The 20,986-nt window shown below is 42.0% G+C and overlaps 1 protein-coding gene across 3 annotated transcripts in view; it reads left to right on the forward strand.

Moving 5' to 3' along the window:
- Positions 1-20,986, forward strand: part of LOC117464868 (zinc finger MIZ domain-containing protein 1-like) — a 116,323-nt gene that overhangs the window by 30,412 nt on the left and 64,925 nt on the right. For 2 of the 3 annotated variants that reach the window (XM_034107595.2, XM_034107596.2), the window contains exon 2: positions 4,889-4,987. The gene's annotated coding sequence lies outside the window, so the exon portion shown is untranslated. Of the gene's footprint in view, positions 1-4,888; positions 4,988-7,198; positions 7,234-20,986 lie in introns of all 3 variants that reach the window. The other variant, XM_034107594.2, reaches the window with a different exon arrangement.

A 20,986-nucleotide genomic window follows, 5' to 3' on the forward strand; every position in this document is an offset into this window, starting at 1 on the left:
TGTGTGTGTGTGTGTGTGTGTGTGTGTGTGTGTGTGTGTGTGTGTGTGTGTGTGTGTGTGTGTGTGTGTGTGTGTGTGTGTGTGTGTGTGTGTGTGTGTGTGTGTGTGTGTGTGTGTGTGTGTGTGTGTGTGTGTGTGTGTGTGTGTGTGTGTGTGTGTGATAATTACAGCAGCGGTGGTTAACAAGGCGCCAGCATTTGTGTTAATCAGTAGAGTGAAGACTGGGGAGCTAACTGAGCTGGTGCCTCATGCGCTCTAAATGTATCACGCTAAAAACCATTATCTCTAAACCTGTAATCATCACTAAAGCACTCATTCAGGGCATTGCATACACTGTGTGTTTACGGCTTTGCCACACAACTACATGTGAGTCTGTCTCATGTAATCGTTTCATATGGTTGTCCTCTGAGACCAGCGCCACGTGTGTTGGGAGAAGGTTCAATCCCTCCCCTGCTAACCTGGATTTGTACATATACAGTATGTACAGTACATAGATGCATTAAAACAGCTGCAAATTACAAGATTACGATAATACTCGATAAAGGGATTTACTTGCACTAACCCGAGTTTACATGATTAATTTATTTACTGGGTTACTCATATATATGGGAAACGCTTGTATTTGTAATGCCACATAACACAGCATTTCTTTTTTTTGACGATTGTTTTGTTGATTGTGTGTTAGATTCATGTATTTTCTCACACCACGGGACATGCTACAAAATCCCAGTTAGCATCAATTTGGTGATTTGTTGGTTAAGACATATCTTTGTGAAAATCAGGAGAAAATACGGACACATTTGTGCTAATATGTGCTAATGACCTTCTCTACATTGCAATTTACAGTCAGATTAATAACTGAAATAGTCCTAAGCATGTTACTGTGTAATGAAACTGATAACTAGTTGCAGCCCGTCTGCACAAAACATGCACTTGAGAATTAATTGTTATTAGAGTTATTGACCTTTAACTTTATTTCCAGTAAAATAATCCAATTTAAAGTTTAGCATGACAGTTACAAGTGTCACGTTATGAGTGTGTATGTAAACACAGGCTTTGAGGGGGAGATGATTGCCATCGTGTTTTTACACAGCCCTGTTTCTATCTTCTTAAAATGAAAACTAGCTTCTCTGCAGAAAATCATTAGAAACGGCGAGCTTGTCATTCCTACATTTTGCTGTTCCAGCATTCCTCCTTTTGACTTCAAGTGTCTTTGTCGGGTGTCTTTTTGAAAAGCAGAGAAGCGTATCTTGGTTGATCTTGCATGTCTTGAGCATATCGACAACAGGAAGCAGCCGAAAGGAGGCGTTGTGATTTCTGTGCCAATGTAACACGGAGTGGAAGTGGAGCACTGTGGAGGGGGTGAATGGGAGGTCAGCAGTTTCAGAAATTGTATTAACTGAGATTTAAAATTCTTCCTTTTCACACATTGCTCTGCTTATATCTGCTTTTTAAAACTACGGACTGTTGCCACTTATCTGAAAAGGAAATCAAATGTATCACCCGACCAATATTAATGTCACTCAGTCAGCGAACAGAATATCAAACACCACCCATGCAAAGTAGCTTCATTTTCAGAGCTGTTTCCCCTTTTGTAATTGAAGGCTCTTTAATCCCTTTCCTGTTTCATTTGTTCACCTGCTTAATGTCCAATGTACATTCAAAACCTTCTGTATTTACCAGTTAAAATGCAAATGTGGGCCGCAGGGAATAATAACCCCAAAGAGCCGGCTCGGTGGACGGGCAGCCTGTGGCTCTCGAGAGCTTTTTCCCACCGCGCTGAGAGCAGAGCCAGGTGAGAGTCTCCCCCCAAGTGTCCCTCGCCTGCCATTGTCCAGGCTTAGCGGGTCGCGTCCAGATCCCACCACCCTTTTGACTCACCCGCGGGTTTCACGGCCACTTTGCACGGAATGACTGTTATTCACACAGCCAATAAAACCCCGTGCTGACTGGGGAGGAATGAGTCTGTCCAGCCCCGGTGGCTTCAGCGACAGCAGGGATTTTGACTCCATGAGGACCCAATTAAACCTGGGAGGGCCTCTCTGAAGGAATAATAACAATGATAAATGCACCTCTGTGGTCAGCTTAAGAGAGTCCGGGAGAAATGTTTTATTGTGCTGGCCTGTCTTGACACAATTTACTCCGAGCTTCTGTTGTTTTGCAGCATCAGGAGGTTTAAAATCGTACCGCTTTTGTTGCTAGGTGAAGCCTGGTGTCATTTTTTAAAACATCCTGATGACTGCGCTTTATGCAACATCAAACCCTCACTGTGCTTGCTTTGAATTGGCTTAGGATGTTGTGACTCCCGGCCAAAAAACAAAAGTGTGTGTGTGTGTGTTTATCTATGTGTGTTGGAGTCGTACACAAGATTACAGCTGGTGTGTGTATGGGAAGATGTATCAATTGTGGTTAATTATTATGACTGTTTAACTCATTTGTCAATCAAAATTGTCGGATATTTTCAGGTAATAGATTCTCAAATTAGTTAAAAATACATCTTTGTAAATAAATATGTAGAACAAATAGGCAACTTAAACGTTGTCATTTTAGCTCTTGGAATGTGAACAATTAGGAATACATCTTAATAAGAAAAGCATTATTAGTCATATTGATCTATTTCAGAATCCAATTGAAGTGAGAAGAAATCTTTGTACTTACATGTATTTTTAGATGATCACATAACTAATGAGTAAATATTGAGTTTTGTTTTGTACATTAAGAGGCTTTTTTTGCAGTTCTCTTGTCAAAGTGTATTTTCCTCTGTTAGGTGGTAATTTGAAGAAAAACTCCATTAATTAGATAACAGGCGTCTGTATTTCAGATTTACACTTTGCCAGCAGTTTGTCAATTACTGCTTGTGGTTTCATACTGCCAGTCAGTCTTTGTCTGGGCGCCCAGCCTCCTCCTCACTGCGCTGCAGAGCCGTGTTATTGTACTTAAACAAATCAATTCTGTTGCAGTTGAGCTTTTTTCCTCCATCCCCCGTCATTATGAACTGTTTGCAGTGCAGAGCACATTGATTTTACACTGCCCTGCAAAAGCTGTTGATGAATAGCACAGAGGTATCTGGGGAGAATCTGGCTTTAAAAAGGAGGCACCCAGCATCAACCCCCCCCCCCCCATCCTCGTCTCTCTCGACCCATTGAGCCCCCAGCGCTCCTCCACTTTCTCTTTTCAGAGAGCGGCACTTCCAACAGGGGAGAAATGCTGCCTGAAAAATCTTCCAATTATTAAAAAAAAACAGGATTACAAAAAAAAAAAGTGCACAAGGGGCCGCCTTCTCCTGCTGAATGTGAAAATACACCTTGTGGGTAGACAGTTTTTATATTTGGAGCACTAGCCTTGTCCTGTCAACCAAATGAGCTCAGGAGAAGCTCTGGCTTGGGATAGAAATGGCTAGCATGCTGTGTGTCACTACGCTTCCTGAAAGTGATACACTAACAGGATACAGCTACAGACTTTTAAGTTGGAGGGGTAAAGGAAAATGGCATTTGTACCTTCCTAACACACTCCACTTATATCAAAAAGCTAGACACATTTGCATTCTTTCTTTCACCATCCAAGTCAACATTTAAGGTATTAACTTGTTCTTTGTCATGCTATTTTATCAAAGAGGAGCTTGAGGAAATATTGAGTTCATGCCATGGACAAAGAAAAGGCCAATTGTTTGTTTATATACACTTTAACCCTTCTAACCTATGATGAGTATTCCATAAGCATTGCCTTAACCTACACCCTTCATTCAAAGAGGGGTCGAGGACTTATTTATACTCACACGGGAAGACATGAATTCAACAAAACATCACATTTCTAGTGGAACAGAAGTTGGAGTGTATTGTTTTTGTAAAAATCCAGATTGGACTGCTGTTAGTGGGCTTAAAATCTAGCACGATAAGGAGCTACGACTCACGCAAAGTTGCAGATTGATGAATGAATGTCATGCAATAACTGAAATTGATTGGTACTATCTTACGTAGGCACACATCTTATTGTGTTTTGATATAAAGAATACAACACTTTTTTTGTGGCATATATTGTTAAATAACTGCAGATTCTGACGGGAGTTTTGAATTAAGAGCATATAAAGATATTTGTTTTCATCTCGATGTTTAGTTGTGTGGAAGAATTTTCCATTGGGGATAATTTGAGTTTCTACATTCAGTTGTCATAGTTAAGCGTTGTTAGAAGCTCAGAAGAGGCTTGCATTAGTTATGGAAAGATAACACGTAGGATCCAGCCTACAGTATGCTTGTAATTACAACTACTCACTAAGATTAATTCACTACGGAAAATTAAGTCTGTGTGCTTACTTGCTTGGGCGATCATAGATAAGATTATAAACTGTGTGGCCCCTATGAAATGTTGTCTTTATGTGATATTCTATTAAGCACTAACTGGCTTATATGTTATGGTTTCTCGCACATTGGTTATCACCTTTTGAACTTCAGCGATAACTAATATGGTCATTTTAAAGGGTCTGAATGTCAGTGGGCATATGCGCGTGCCCAGCCAGCCCAGGCTAAGTGCAAAGCTGTGGTGGAGGCCTCTTTTTAATAGGCTTATCTGTCAATCGGGAGTAAATTGTGAACGCTCTGCGTGGATGTTTATGATACCGTACTGATCATCAGTTGCTCTTTTTGATTCGTCCTTCATGGGCACGAGAGCGTGAAGGAGCTTATCCGTGCAGGGAAGAAGTGTATCACGTTAAGCAAGGCGCAGATGGAAGCCACTCGGAGCCCAGAGGAATCTGCGAGAAGCAAAATCATCGAGTGGGCTTGATTTTTTTGGGGAGAAAAAACATGCAAATGTGATAATTCAGTGTTTGGAGATTGGTGGAAAATGCAGCGGTGATTGATGTATTTTCTTTTCCTCCTCTGATTTCTCTCAGGGGCAGAAGACGTGAGGCGCTGAAGTGTTTCTCCTCCTGGTGTGTGAATGGGTGGGGGGGTCCTGCGTGGTGGAGAATCAAGGATTGAAGTCATCACAGGTGAGTTTCTTTTTGTTTTCTTGTATGGTTGGACCTGTAGAGCCCAGCAGGTGTCTGGGGTGAAAAGTTGGTGGTACTACTATTGAAGAATACATGTATGCTCTCAAATTATTGTCGGTGTAGCTTCAAAAATCTGTAGGTACAAGTTGTTAGCGGCAGGCTAGCAGCTTTATTTTGGCCTGAATGTTAATAATATACGGGTGTTTCATTTATTAAATTGCATAATCTATTAAAAGTGCTGTTGGGTGATTCGGTGTCAAATCAGATTATCGTTTACATTTTTGATTTTGTTTGATCGTTATTTCAATGCCCGCTGGCAACAAATAAGTGATATTAAATATTTGTACAACATTTTGATAATTTCATCTATTTTTTGCCATTTATGATCATCTTGCACCCAAGATGTGGTTAAATATCTAAAGAAACATAACTTTCAGAGAAAATACTATGTGTTTAGGGTGCTGACAAAATATCACATCATATTTCATCTAATAAACATTTGTAATAAATCATTTAATAATTTGAGAGCATGATGAGCTATTAACATTTGTGTTAAAGTCCCTGAGACTCAAAGGCTTTGTAAGGACTTTTTATTACCCGAGATGACTCTTGGTCTCAAATTAAACAAAGCTTGTAGCTGGAAACAGATATCTGCCTCGCCTGTCACTGCAGTTGATTTAAAGACTACAACTTTGTTTGCTTGGATATGCTCTGTCCTCCGCAGTGCTTGAAAGTCTTCGGTAAACATTTGATGGTGGGCAGCCGTTTGTGTGTGGCCAGCGTCAGCTCACCTTGCAAAGCATAAGGAATTCATTAGGAGCTCCTGGGGGGGCTCTGAGTAACAAAGTGCAGATATGTTGCGTGTGTTTATGTCTTTTGCTGGCATCCAAGTCCATAAGCAGTCTGACACACACACACACACACACACACACACACACACACACACACACACACACACACACACACACACACACACACACACACACACACACACACACACACACACACACACACACACACATACACACACACACACACACACACACACACACACACACCATGTATACATCACTTCAGGGGACATTACATTGACTTACATGCATTTCCTGGAGACTTATCCTAACCTTAACCATAACCAACACATGCCTAACCCTTACCCTTAACCTAACCCTAACCCTAATCCTAAACCTAACCAAGTCTTCACCCTAAAATTAATGATTCCCCTCATGGGGACCTCCAATTTGTCCCCATAAGGGAAGCCAGTCCCCACACGTGACTATGTAAACAGATTTAGGTCCCCACAAGTATAGTAATGCGAGACCACACACACAGACAGAAACAGAAGGTCATGGCTATCCTCTTTACCAGCAATCCACCAGTTCATCCTTATGCAATATGTGGCTCAGTTCTGTTAAAAGGGAGAATTATGTGGTGGAAAGGGAATGTAATTGGTTCGTCCACTGTATTATACAATACAGCTATGGCTTCATGGATTAGGAATTGGGACATCCCACACACACACGCACACACACACACACACACACACACACACACACACACGCACACGCACACACACACGCGCACACACACACACTGAATATATAAGAGTGGTTAATCTTGATTAGAGCAGTGTGAATGCTGAGAAATACGGTGCCGTGACAAACATCTGCCCGCCACACAGCTGAGTGGGATAAACCAAAGTGATTATTGTGGAAATGTCAGGCGAGGTAGACAGTGAGAGCAAATGCACGAGGGGGGGGGGGGGATACGACAAGAACAGGGACATGACATCAGGGCTTCACAGTCAGTTCTCAGATGTTCCCCTCTCACTATTGACGTAAGGCTGCCTTTGCAGAGGGAAGATCTAGCTGGGTTTGATGGAGAGGCTGCAGTGAAAGCAATAGCGACAGACTCAAGAAGAGAAGTGTGATCTCAGAGGAGGATAGCCTTATATGATCACCAGAGGTTAAGTGTGTTGGACTGTATCTAATGAGTATTGCTTAATCTATAGAATGTCGGAAAATAGTTAGTAAAAACGGAATATTACACCTTCTTTGCTCGAAAACCTGTTTTTTTATTATGTTTTGTTTAATCTTTCCATTTCACTTAAATTGTTATTTACATTTGATCAAGGTTTTGTATGTTAATTTGCCAATTGATTAACCAACCAGGTCTTTAAGCACTGAACAGTTTTTGCTCGTTTAATTTCAGTTGGCTGATGTCTGAAGGTTGCAGGGCTGGTCAGGGTAAGCCCTAATGAATAATTGCTTTCCTCTGTGAAATGTGAGGGGTGCAGACATTCTGTTAACCTCGCTTAAAGGGAAAGAAAGGGGGAGGAAGAAAAAAAATCCCCTTCCTGTCAGTGGTCTTTCTTCCTCTCTGTTCTTGTGAGATCTGGAACTGATAAGCGTGAGGCCTCTGGTAACTGAACAGGAAGGACAGAGGGCCCGGCCCCTGAGCCCCTGCCTCTGCACACATGTCCACCTCCCCTGCACCGGGAAACAAAGAGAGCACAGCCCGCCACTTAACTTCAAGTTTCAAGCTTATTTGAAGGATTATTATCACTTGTTGCTGAAATCTAGTTCTGAAGCGAATTTCAGTTGAATATAATAACAGAGAGGCATTTTAAACAAACAGTCTTATGCTAAATGAATGCTTTGTAGCAGCTTCACACCCATGCGCAATCACAACTCCCTTGTTCAAGTGACCAGTGTTGAGTCAAGTGGAAGTACTTTATTAAACAAGCACATGGCAGTGAGGGTTTAACATTCAACCCGAACACCCAGCGGTCTGAATGACAAGCTGTTAAACTGATAACTGTGATAGGACCGTTGTTTCTATTCTTAGATGTTTCCTGAAGCAGGTGCTTTAAACGGGGGAAGCCACAGGACAAAATGTAACATAGTGAAGTTTCAAACCCAAAGAGTGACTTTTGTTTGGATAAGTGGTTGAGCAGAGGTTTGATAAACGCGTTTTTATGAACTACAAGGTGTGTGACGAGTGCACTTTGCTCTTCAAACAAAAGTTCTTAGGAACTACTTTGAGGTTGTCGTGCAAACAAAGCAACATGTGTGAAGTATTTACTGCCTGAAAACAGACATTAAAGACACGCTAGGCGTAAGATCAAGGTTATAAACCACAGATTCTCAGACGTTTGTGAAAAACAAAGTGGCTGTAATCTTTGTAATGAAAATCTCCTAGGGTATACTACCAGGATCTTTTTTAATATGTAAACATGTCTGTTTGGTAATAGAAGTATGCGTAAAAGTACTTTTACAACAGACCATCCGTTTTTATTTTGCTATTAAAATCACATAAGCCAGAAGGTGTATGTAAACGATTGTTTTCCTTAAGAATGTCTCACATACATTGTTGTTGTTTAAGCTTAATTCCTGGCTCATTACTTTGTTTTTGAATAATTATCTTATATTGCCTTGTTTGTTGTCTGCACTTCATGTCACCATGGTCTTGAATTAATAAAACTAAAACTAGCCAATCAACATTTGGGATGGTACTTAATCTTGCATTGTTGGGCCCTTTTGTAGATGAACTCTCCTGACAGGATAGAAATCACATTTTAAATTACATTGCATTTAGCTGACGCTTTTATCCAAAGCGACTTACAATAAGTGCATTCCACCAAGAAGATACAAACTTGAAGAAAACAGAATCATATAAGTACATCAGGTTTCATAGAGCTAAAACATTTCAAGTGCTACTCAACTAGCTTTAGGTAAGCCAGTCCTTTATTAGTATATAAGTGCTTTGTTAATAGTTCTATCGCTCGAGGTGGAGTCGAAAGAGATGAGTTTTCAGTCTGCGCCGGAAGGTGTGTAAGCTTTCTGCTGTCCTGATTTCAATGGGGAGCTCGTTCCACCATTTTGGAGCCAGGATAGCAAACCCACGTGTTTTTGCTGATGGGAACTTGGGTCCCCTCGCAGTGCGGGTGCAGCGAGCTGTTTGGCTGACGCAGAGCAGAGTGCACGTGCTGGGGTGTACGGTTTAACCATGTCCTGGATGTCGGAAGGGCCTACATGACGTGTAGAAGTTGCTACTATATAACACAAATACCAAGCACATCATCAGAATAAACAGCTTGGGAATTAAACTGAACACCTCCATACTGATGTGAACAACTATGGATTTAGCCCTTGAAGCTTTTGTGTCACCATCACCGAGATGGTACAGACTATTAACTCAAGGCTTCATTATTGATGTGTAGCAAGTGAATGGAAAGATAATTGCTTTTACACTACTGGCTTAGTAACAGGGAATGACAAGATAGCACTCAAGCCAGGTTGACTTTCTGCTTCCATCTATTAGCTTATCAGTCTGGCTTTTCCTCTGTGCTGTACACTCATGTGGAATTTCCTTATAATCACCTTTTAACAATGCCTACCTATAGCAACTTTGGGAATCAAAGGCATATCTTTTTTAGAGATTAGACTGTGGCGGAGATGTTCCGGGGTGGTATCCTTCCCATGAGAGAATGCGAGATAACGTGCCAGGGTGAATTATTAGCCCATTAGTCACCGGAGAGAGAAAGTGGTGGAAGAACATGGCATCTGTCAAGAAAGTGCCTCTTTTTGGGAGATAGCCTCTCCCTAAACACCGCCCAGGAATCTTGTAAGTCTCTCCCACTGATGTAGGAGCCGGAGGGCCGGGGTCAGGGAGCAGAGCTGGAGCTATCCCGGTGCTCTGTTAGCTCATCATGACCCATAGGAACAGAGCAGCATAACACCGAGGCAGAACTCTGTGTACCGGACTAAAAATAAACGTGGCGTCAACCCATCCATCACATAGTCGCTTACGAATGAAGACGCACATGCTCATGCTTGTATAATGCGTGCACCTGCCTTCAAAGGCGATCGCAACCACCGGAGGTAGTCGTGGACATGTCAGAACATGTGTGATTGACAGGGTGAATCAGCGGTACAACATGTATATGTTCACGGACAGATGTTCTTCGCAGCCTGCACTGATAGTCTCACTTCACGTACAGCAGGAGGAAGCCATTAAGTAACACTTGGCTCCGAGATGAACTTCCCCACTGCTTTGTGACCCTGAATCTCCGAGCCTCCTTTACATATAATGCTCATTTGTATCGGCTATCTGTCCTGCTCTACTCAAACAAAGACACTGCACTAAAAAGACTATTGAACAAAGCGTGTAGCACTTGCTTCCTTTGATGCCAAATCAAAGCTGATATCCCTTTTGACTTGCCTTCCACGGATAACTTGTCAATTTCCTGCTCATGATGAATAGCCTGAATATGCCACGCTTCATAAGCCAACATATTAATTAATGGCATGGTGCAAATTGTTTTAAGAACACTTGGCATTGAGATGCGGTCGGCTTTTGAATGGTCTACCTCAATACGACCACATTAAGAAGCTTTTCCCTGCTTGATGCTGCCATATTATGCATCTCTCTGTCTGTGAAAGCAGTAACTGTGATCTCATTAGGTCTGATACACTCTTGTTAGAGAATATAACCAAGAACCAACAAGCTTGACTTGACTCCACACAGCTTCTGCTAAATGTAAAATGTCTAATGAAATGATTATAGTAGCAACGCAGCAGGGCCCTGAAATTAGCCCATCAGCTGGTCTGACTGCCATTAAACAGGCCCAGTGTGCACATGTATTGACAGCAGGAAGACAAATATAAGCCCAGATCCTATTTCGTGTACAAGTTCATTGAGTTTTTGTACTGTCAGTTTATTTTACATTAAACGTCATTTTTTGTATAACTCATAGGGAGGTATTATTCTATGAAGCGGTATTTAAAGGAGTTACATTTGTCCTAATGACAATGTAAAAGCAATGCAACATGTGATGAGAGATTCGTACCAATCTTCTCATTAACTGTTACGAAGAAACAAATAGTCTAAAATGTCTAACTAAGTTAGCTTCATTTACTTATCATTGATATGATGTACTTCAGTCAAATGAACTGCAAATGATCCACAGCTCTTTGATATTTAGAGACAATTCAACCAAAATCATGTTTTACTATAACAAATAATCACATGTTGTAACATAAAGTGTGAGATTTATTTCAAATGCACTAATATGAAATAATGGAGATCTTACCAATTCATCTTTTCAAGCTCTTGTTTGATTGCGTGTCATACAATGAAGTCAGATCTTGTTTGAAAGCCCAGGAATTTGCGGCAGACAGGCTGATACTCATCCATTTGAGATACTCTTGGTATTTTTTTGGTATCAAAGAAGATGATGATGATACTGATGCTAATCCCAGTGAAGGGGATGATTGAGTCATCAAGGCAAAACAGCTGTTTTATGTGCAGCTCCCCCCATCCCACCCCAAACTAATGGCTGATGATGACGGTAGCAGAGTGTAAGTGAGTGCAATTGACAGTGGAGTTGGAGCTTCCTCTGGGAGGGGGGAGAACGAATGAATGTGAGCGCAGGCAGGCAGCAGGGTGGCCATGAAACATTCATGCACCTGGGGACTCTTTGCGTAAGGAGAGCAAGCTGAGCCAGTAATAAAGAGCAGAGCACTTTTAATGGCTCTGTTTGTCCTTTTTTATGAGATTAGCTATGCTCTGGCTCCTTAAATAAATTGCATTACAAGTCTAATTTCATACAGTGATAACTTAAAGGTACAGCCTGCTGCGGTGCCTTATTTACATTTGGAATAATTTAATTATGGTTAGCTTCACTGATAATTGGTACCACAGGTGTGCGGCTGGTTATAGCTCGGAGCTGGACAGCAGAAGGTGAGTTATTCCCAGCCCTCGGACCCTCTGCCCCGGGCTGTTGACATGACAACGCAGTGCCAAATGTGGACATCCCCAGTCCCAGTTGTGCCGATTGGAACAGTTGTCCCTCCCTAACTCACCCCGCTTAGCTCGTGTAGGGACAGAAAAGGCGAGAGAGGAGGTGCAGAGGAATGGCAAGATGAAGAGCAGAAGAAGGGAGAAGCAATATTTAGACAGCTGCACGTGTATCGCTGTCAAAGGAAGGGGGGGAGGGACGGGGGAGTATTTCTGTGTCCTCAGCTAGGCCTCAGACAAACTCCCGCTGCAGTATTGATGTCACTGCACCCTCCTGACAGCAGATTGTAAATCACAAAGTCACCTATAGATTTACAAACACCTGCTACCTCTGTTCCTATATCATTGTAGCATGTGTATCTGTCCAAACTGAGGATACTTGTTCACACATGTTTCACGGTTAACCTATCTGAAGGCTCACTGTGGCTGTTCCCAGTACAGTAACGGTGGTTGTGAGAGACTGCTGCTCTGCCGTCCTGTGCCTTGAGGTGGTGGACGGCAGCTGACTGCTCTGATTCACTGGGAACTCGACTCGTGCGTTGTGTGCCTCACAATGGACTGACTCATGCGAGGTCCACACGGCGCTTGTTCAGTGTCTATCTTTCAGACGTTCCACTGGAACTTTCTGTTTGACTTCTTTGTTGCCTATGTGTTTTGATTGAGACAGTAGTCTTTTCTTATGACTTTGCGTTTCCCCCGCATTGTTCCTTTCTTTTTTTTATCCAGTGGGAATGGTCAGTTTCTCTGCCCTTGCCGTACTATGTTTTCTTGTTGCTGTTCACTATCAAACGCATTCAAAGAATATGGACCGCCAGTTTGCTAGAAGCTTCTTTTTACCTGATATGCACCCAGATAGCACTCCCCCACTCCACATGGTTCCCCCTTCAAACTAAATGACCCATCTTCCCAGTATATACTGCCAGTTGTCTTAGGCCACATTAAGGGCAATGAAATTCAAACCATGTCTAGTTTGAAGAATTTATCTTCCACTTAAAAGCTCATCAGATGCCAAAACATTTGCGTTAATGTTGTATAGCAATGGTACTTAAGGTTCTTTAAGGATAGGAGAAGAGTGTTGCAGGATTATTTTATTTACATATTCCTTTTTCTGACTTAATCAACTATTATAATGATTAAAAAAACAAGCCACATTATACATAAACTACCTTTTCTGTCACATGTTCATTGTCTGTATCAACACAGTCTTCTCTTTTAAATGAATGAGTAGGCTTTTGTTTGAAAATCCAACATTTGTAAAAAACATAAGGATGACGTTTTTACTGACAGTGCTTTGTGCTTCCTTTTGAAAATGTTTTCTGTTTTCATCAGCGCTGAGTAACCAGTTGTCTTTGTGCTCTTCAATAAACCGCTTTTTGCTTGACGACAGCATTCAGAGACACAGCATTAAATCTGTACCTGCGGTCACCCTCGCGCCCCTATCACATAATAACATGTGCAACACCGTCCCTCACAGCAGCCACTAATTGCTGCTGGATATTAGAGCGAGGTCTCCTAAGATACTGACCTTGCTTTAGCCAATCACAACAGAGCGTGTTACAGGGCAGAGCTGTGATCAGAAGAGTCCCCGAGCACGAACAGGGGGAATTAATTATTCAGACTGGCTGCTCGCACGTTTTGCTGGACACCACATTTAATGACATCTATAATGGTATCTTGGTGAGAGATTAATGGTGATGTGAGAGTATCAAAGCAGAAAATGCACAAAAGTCCAGCCAGACAGCTCTCTGCGTGCCAGATACAAACACAAAGGGAACGATGGGTGCGAGCACTTTATGGCAGCATCCAGATTTTTCCTTTTTGTTCTCAAATTCATCACCTAGGATATTCCACAGCCTTCCTTGACTCTCATTCCCAACCTGTAACATTTTGTTTCAAACTGACATGCATGGACATATGGTAATGAGATTTGCTTAAATATTTATTGTACGAGGAAATGAAGAGGTAAAAAAGATTAGAGCCTTTCCTTACAATATTTACATCACTGCCACCACTGTTTAGGTTCTGCAGCTCGGGGGAAAGCCCGAGTTCTGTAATGATCAGTAGTCGTGTTTCCACTGACCTTTTTACGAGACAGGAAAGCACTTCGATGGATTGAGAATGTTTTTGTGGTAGTTAGGAAAAAGGGAAACTTGGTATATTCTTTATTCAGGATGACAATTCTGATACAGTGGTCATTGAGCTGACGGAACATGTATGTCCTATAAATGTTTTATTCGTCAAATGATCAACTACAGCAACAAAAAAGTACTTTTATTTAAGAGAAGGCAAGTGTTTCTGCCAGTTTAAAGCACGCTTTCTCAATCTGTGTGCGACTTCAAGATGAAAAAGCAATACCGATCCAATTTCGGATCGGTAAGTCTTCAAAAATATATTTCATAGTACATACATAGATACATAGATGTATCGATATATATATATATATGAAACATGTAGCAGGGAAGAAGGTTAATACATAAAAACTGTGAAGCACTGCAGCTCTCACAGCTCATATTTGTTATAAATAGCTTAGCAACAGCAAGGTTACTGACTCTGGTTGCATATGCATTATGCTAATGTGATGAGAGCAGGAAGCCAATGGAGGCTAGTTGCACCGGATCGCTACGGGGACACAAATGCAAGACTCATCATGCAAATTAGCAGGATGGCTGATAGCTCGAAAAGTTTAATGAGAGATAAGCAGCCAGATCCGAACTACACCTCCAGTCTGATCTAGACATCGAGAGTTCTTCTTTGATATTTCTCTCTAACCAAAATGTTAATATCGCGACCCTGAGCAGACATGCAAACAATCTGGCCTGTGTGTTTCCAGTCACATGGGCCTAAAGTGAGAGAAACTCAGCGTGTCTTTCCTGGCATTTCCTGAGGCTCGGTAAACATACAACATACTCTCTGCCTTTCTTTCTCTCTGTCACACATGCACACAGGATGTCCTCATTACACAGATAGTATAATGTCTAATGCTCTTTATTTGTATAGAAAGGCAAGTGATTTACAGGGAGTCGGTAAAGCATCTTACTATATCAATGTGAAACGATGAGGCTAAATAATATAGCTTCTGTTCATCTGCAACTCTTTATTATTATTTCCTGTCTTGCAAAGAATTTTCCAAATCCGATGTTTAATCTCATTTATGATTTCCTGATTAAGGGTTAAATAAACAGGGTTACAAACCGTTGTTAGTGTAATAAATATGTGTGTTGTGAAAAAGAATAGAAAAGAAAAGCAGAAGGACGTGTGACTTAATTTTGCACTTCTCCTTTTTAATCTTCTCACACTCACCCATAAACATATTTACAATGAATAAGCTAAATACGGGTTACAGCTCTACACCAAGTAGGAAAATCTACAACTACTTCCCCTACAATCTACTTCCAATGCGTTTAGCTTGCTAAAAATCATATTTTAGCAATTACGGCAGCGTTGCTAAAGCCATTAAGGGATATTGTTTGTGTGCGAGTATAGCGCTGGACTCTGCCAGAGGATGGCCATGCATTAAATCATTATTCGATTTAACCAGTTGAAATGTGTGTGTGCGCACTGGTTCATCTAATTGATTTGGAGTGTTAAAGTGCAGGGTTCAATGAATACTCTAATCAAAACCTTAGAGGCTTCTGCTAAATGGTAAAGAATGATTTAATGTGTCTCAGGCTATTTTTTAAAGCCCGGAGCTTTAAGTGGATTCTCTTGCGTGTTTTATCTTTGTGATGTAGCCTATTGAGAGAGTGCAAATACATATTGACAAAAACATTTTAAAATCTTAAGCTGTCGAGTTTGAAATCAATTAAATACACTGAAATCAGGAGCTTTAAACCCACAATTCTTCTTCCAGATGCATTAAGAAGTGTCAATATTCCTTATCACCATCTACTGTTTTTTACCCATTCTTCGCCATCTAACACAATTTCATGGTGCTGATACAGAATCTAAAAATGCAATAGCTGAGCATGTATAGCTACTGGGATTATAACTTGGATTCTCGTGGGGGATGTAGGTCAGCTGAAAGGCTCTATTTCCTCAAATATTGTAATCCCCATTTGTTCTGCTTTTTTCACCAGAAACACAGCTTTAGGGTCTTTGTCAGACGACACTGTCCTGGGCAGGACAGTAGCTTTAAATGCTGTTGTCTTGTTTTCAGAAGATTTATCTACTTGCGTTTGCTCTTGGAAATTAGCAAATCAATTTGAAATTATTTTCTTTGGTTGCCCTATTTGTTATTATTTTAAAGATGTTATAGGCTTTAAGGTGGAAGAGAGAGGGGTTTGACATTGAACAAAGCTCTCAAAGCCAGAATTGACCATGGGACGTTGCTGTTATATGACATGAAATGTAACCACTCGGATACTGAGGCGCTTTACCGCCCTTATTTCTAATGAGTTGTACCACATACTGGAAAACACAGCCTCTTGTTTCCTCTACTTTCAGCTTGAACCTTTGCTCCTTGAGTTGCCCACTCTGCTCTGCTGAAGTACAAGCAGGTCATGTTTATAGTTGAACTGGGAAGGGGGTCAGCAGGATATACCCATTTAACCTTGCTATAGCCCTGCACAGAAAAAGGAAGTCATTCATTTAGTCTCAAGTGATGAAGCATGGTTGAATAGATAAATCAGTCTGCCTTTTCATTCATAAAAAGACATCATCACTTCCCCACAGCGGTACCACTAATTCCAAACTAATCTCGTGCCTGTTTGTCTGGGCTTGAAGAATAGTCTCGTGAAACCATGCATGAACATGAAAAATTGATTTGTTTATATATCATTCCAGTATAATGGGTTTTTGGTCTGATTCAGGGACAAAACCCAATGTACCTTGTACGAGACAAAAGGGAAAGATTACTCTACTCGCTCCTGTGTTGTCTAAACCTGATAACAAGTATGGCACAAGACGAGGCTGTCCATTGTGGAGAGGGTTTTTTTCCACAAAAGTCATTATGCTGAATCAATGCTCCCTCGAGAAGCAGCCGGCTCAAACGCCCCACACAGAGATGGAAGAGTGCGTCAAAATATGTTGCAGCCCGAGGCTTCTTTTTGATGGTTCAGCAGGCCAAGGTACATACCGCACACCTGCAATTATGTGGATGTTTTCAGCTTGCAGAATTCATCTAATGTCCGGCATAACTCTCTGAAAAGTGACAAAAACAAACAATAAAATCTTTAAAGAAATGTAAGGGTTGGTTCACCTCCTCAAGCATATTTTACACTTACTTGAAGGTTTTGAGATGAATGCCTGCGACTCAATACAATGGAGGTGAATATATTTGTTTGCCAACCAGAGAACTGAAAAAAAAAAATTGCACCAGTGAAATATCTTTCACCGTCTCAATATCTAGAGACGGTGTCTGAGTGGATGATACACAGAACGTATTGTCCATATTTTAAGTTACTTGTTCTAAAAATGAGTTGTATAACAAAACGTAAGCAAATAAAGCCAAAAACTGTCTCCATGACTATTAGGGATAGATGTGCATCTCTTAAGCAGTCTGAGTTAGGCAAATGAAGTGTATATCTTCCAAGTTAAAATGTCAGTACAAAATGAAAAAAAAATACGTGCAGCAGCTCAGCAAGGAGTCACTTTCTGAGGAAACACAAAGGGGGAATACAACTAAAAAGACTGACTTCAAACTCAGTGATGAAACCTAAAATGAACTTTAACTGAACTTTTGAATGTTTTTTGCAGGCAAGAGGAGGACTGTGGAGTGTGTCCTCCTTCGCTACTATTGGAGATGCTTTAGTTAGGGACAGTATGAAGAAGATACGTTATAAATTCAACTGATAACACTTTCAGTGCAATTATAATAATGCATTGTATTTATATTGCAACATTTATGTGCAAAGTGCCCCTCAGAACAAGAAAAAAAACTAGACAAAAATAATGTGTGTTGAGGCACCAAAACAAGCAAAGTTGTTAAGAGTAAGACATAATATTACAGAATAATAAAAGCCAGAGAGCCATGGCAAAAACTATACAAGCAATACAATAACATCAATCAAATAGAACAATAGCATAAACAAAGAAGTCTGATAAAATGTGTGTTATTAGCTGTTTGTTGGTCACATAAACTCATCGTCATAGGTGATATACAGTAGTGTACAGAATTGAGCTAAAACAATGTAAGCCTATCCTTTACGTGACACAGATATGCGTTTTGTTCTCCGGGGGAATCAATCCTTTAAAATAGCGAAGCCTGGCATGAGGAGATAGATGCGCATGTAGTCTTGTATCCTCCATTCATTAAATCATGTCTGCCGGTCTGTCTTTGTCATCGGCCTGCAGCCTGTCTGGGGCGTTCCACATGACAGCAGCATGTGTACGTATGGACAGCACATTTAGCCTCTCTGTCTTTTACACCCAGGGGTCAGATAACGTCTCATTTAAAAAAGAAAGTCAGAAGGTCGTGTCGGGGGGGGCGAAAATAAAGCATTTCTTCGGATATAAAGGACATATCTGGATGCTCTGAAAAATCTCCATCAGTTTGCATGACTGCGTGGAACATGGAGCTGTGTGGTGGTGGACCTGCTCGAGGGGGTTATAGAGGCAAGTTGGGGGGGGAGGCAGGAGAGGGTTGTTTCTGTAAATAGCCTGCATTAAGGACCGGCATGCTGTGCAGTCCTGACCTCACCAACCAAGCCGCCGCTCACATTTCCTCACAGCGCGGGAGGCTGTGGAAGTCAGCGCTGACTGTTTCTCCACTTTATCCAGGTCAGATCTGATCAACTCTCACCAGTGAAGAACTGCAGCTCGTGACCCTGGCGCCACCCTCGCTGCCAGCCAGTGTCAAAATAACACAAGCAGCTCCGCGGAGGGCCCGCTGTTGTGAAATCATCCCACCCTCATTTGGATTTTTCGAAACATCTATACTCGGATAAATTGTCAGATCAAAACAAAGTGTCGACTCAATTTGACTTCCGCATCTCCACATTTAGCTGTTAACAGAGAGTTTGCCTCGCAGCGTATGTGCGGTGGATGTGTGTGTGTCCCGGGAAGTAGGTCATTGATTCGGTACTTGGACACTGATTATGTGTTGGCCTAGAAATGGGCTATAATCGGTGTCTCTCATACCAAAACAGCTTTTCATAAGTGGCAGTTATTTCAAGGTCAGGACAACATTTGTGTTCCATTGCCACGTATGCATACACACTTTATTTATCTCTTTCTCCGTTTCAACAGATTGCTGTTTCTAGAATCTGTTCAATCTCGTGAGATTGCTCATTTTAGGATACATTACCACTGGGGGGGGGGGGGGGGGAAGACTCTGATATCATGTTCATCTCTGTTTATAGAGACCAGAATGTGCCAAATCTGCAGGCATGCCCTGTTCTATCCTTAGTAGGGGGTTTGATGCACTCACTCGAATGCCATTTGAGCCAATAATGTAAATATCCGTGGTCTTTGAACAAGCCAAGACGTGATCTAATCTGTCTCTGACTCTCCAGCAAACTCTCCTGCAACACGGATAAAAAGGGAGTTTTCATCATGACGATGTCGGAGTAAATATTGCGCTCAAAGCTGGGAGCTAACTGTCAGCGAGCATCATCACAACTCACTCTCTCTTCATGGCTTTAAGCGAGTATTAGATTCGGCAGTGGATTTGTCCTGAGACGCCCGCAGGATGAAGCCTTGATGTTGTTTTGTAAATGTCGCTCGGTGTAGATTTAGCCCTGTTTACAGTATGAGCTACTATTAGCTTGAAGAACTATCTGTGCTCTCTGAATGCTGTTTGTATGAGGTCAAAAGGGCATGTTTGTGTTCTTCCTGTTCTCTTCCTTGGCAAGCGTGGGTCAAGAATAAACATTGGGAGCGTGCTGGCATGAATGGAGTTCTCTTCTTTTTTTTAAGAGGCTGTATTCCCTCATGTGCTCCTGTGTGCTCTCCTTTTCATAATAACACCAGAAAAATCTCAGTTTGCATATCATCTCTGGGTTGCATGAAAGCGGCGTCGCATTCGCTCCATCTCCCCTCCTTGTGTCCCACGTGAACGATCCTCAGCGTGTTTCAATGAGCCCTCGCCATGTTTGCATTTGTTTAGGCAGAGAGGCAGAAACCAACATGCAGGCACAGACCAAATCCTATCAAAAAATGACATCAGCCGCAACAGCTGCAGGCTGTGGCACTGGGAGGAGAGGAGGGAGAGAAAGAGAAGAGAAGAGCGAGAGAGGGAGGAGAACAATTGACCAGAAGCGACACGGGAAAGAGAGGTGACCTGATTGCTCAGCTGGCGAAGAGCACGGGAAGGAAGCAGCAGGAAAGGCTGGTCCCCTCAGTCTGGCCTGGCTCTGCTGCTTCTCCTCGGTCCCTCCGTGGCTTTCCTCTCCTCCCTTTCCCCCCCGCCTCCTCCTTCCCGCACTGCTGCCTGTCACGGCTCACTACATCGGAACAAAATGATCAGCTCTCACCTCCTCATGAACACGGGTCATCATGGTAGCCATGCAAAGGCTGGGCCCTTTGTATTAGATAGGGATCACTGATATCTGGGCGGAGGAGGTGCTGCAGACAGCTGGGGAAGTCAATATTGTTCTGCTCTTTTACAGCACGTATATGTTAGGTTGTTAAAGTTGTATTATTTCATTTATTAGCCGTGGCCCTGAGGAGACTATTAATTTCATATTTTCGCTCTAAAGGAATTATTGGATGTGTTGAGTGTGTTTTTGATTATCCACAAGGAAACACGTCAAGTGGGTCTTTCTCAGTTCCTGTAGCTCATAATGTAATTAATTCTAATCATCGTAATAGCTTCTCAGATCAAATACCCAAGAGCGGTCCTAACAAAATAATCCATTCCTCTGAAAAACAAACACCCAAACTCTCTCTCACACACACCCTCTCTCTCTCCCTCCCTCTGCGGTGGCTTTGGCTTGGCGAGAGAGCAGTCAGTTGGATTGGGGGGAAAAAAACATCAGAAAACAGAAGGACCTGCACATTTGCATACCTTTTTAGCATGTGGCTGAAGGAGCCTTTATTAAATTCAACCCCCCTTTGGGGTGGGCTCGACCATGAGGGGGGGATGGGCACAGGGGCTGAGAGGGAGGGAAAGGAGGGGTGGTCTCATCTTGGAGACAGGAGGCACCATCTGAGCCAGCAGACAAACAATGTTTCCTGACACGAGAACAAGGTGGCAGCAACGGCAAAGTGTTTTCAGCAGACCATCACTGCTGTCTCTGTCTGGGCCTAGAGGAGGGGGAG

Source organism: Pseudochaenichthys georgianus, chromosome 19 (genome assembly GCF_902827115.2).
Source record: "Pseudochaenichthys georgianus chromosome 19, fPseGeo1.2, whole genome shotgun sequence".
Taxonomy (NCBI): Eukaryota; Metazoa; Chordata; class Actinopteri; order Perciformes; family Channichthyidae; genus Pseudochaenichthys; species Pseudochaenichthys georgianus.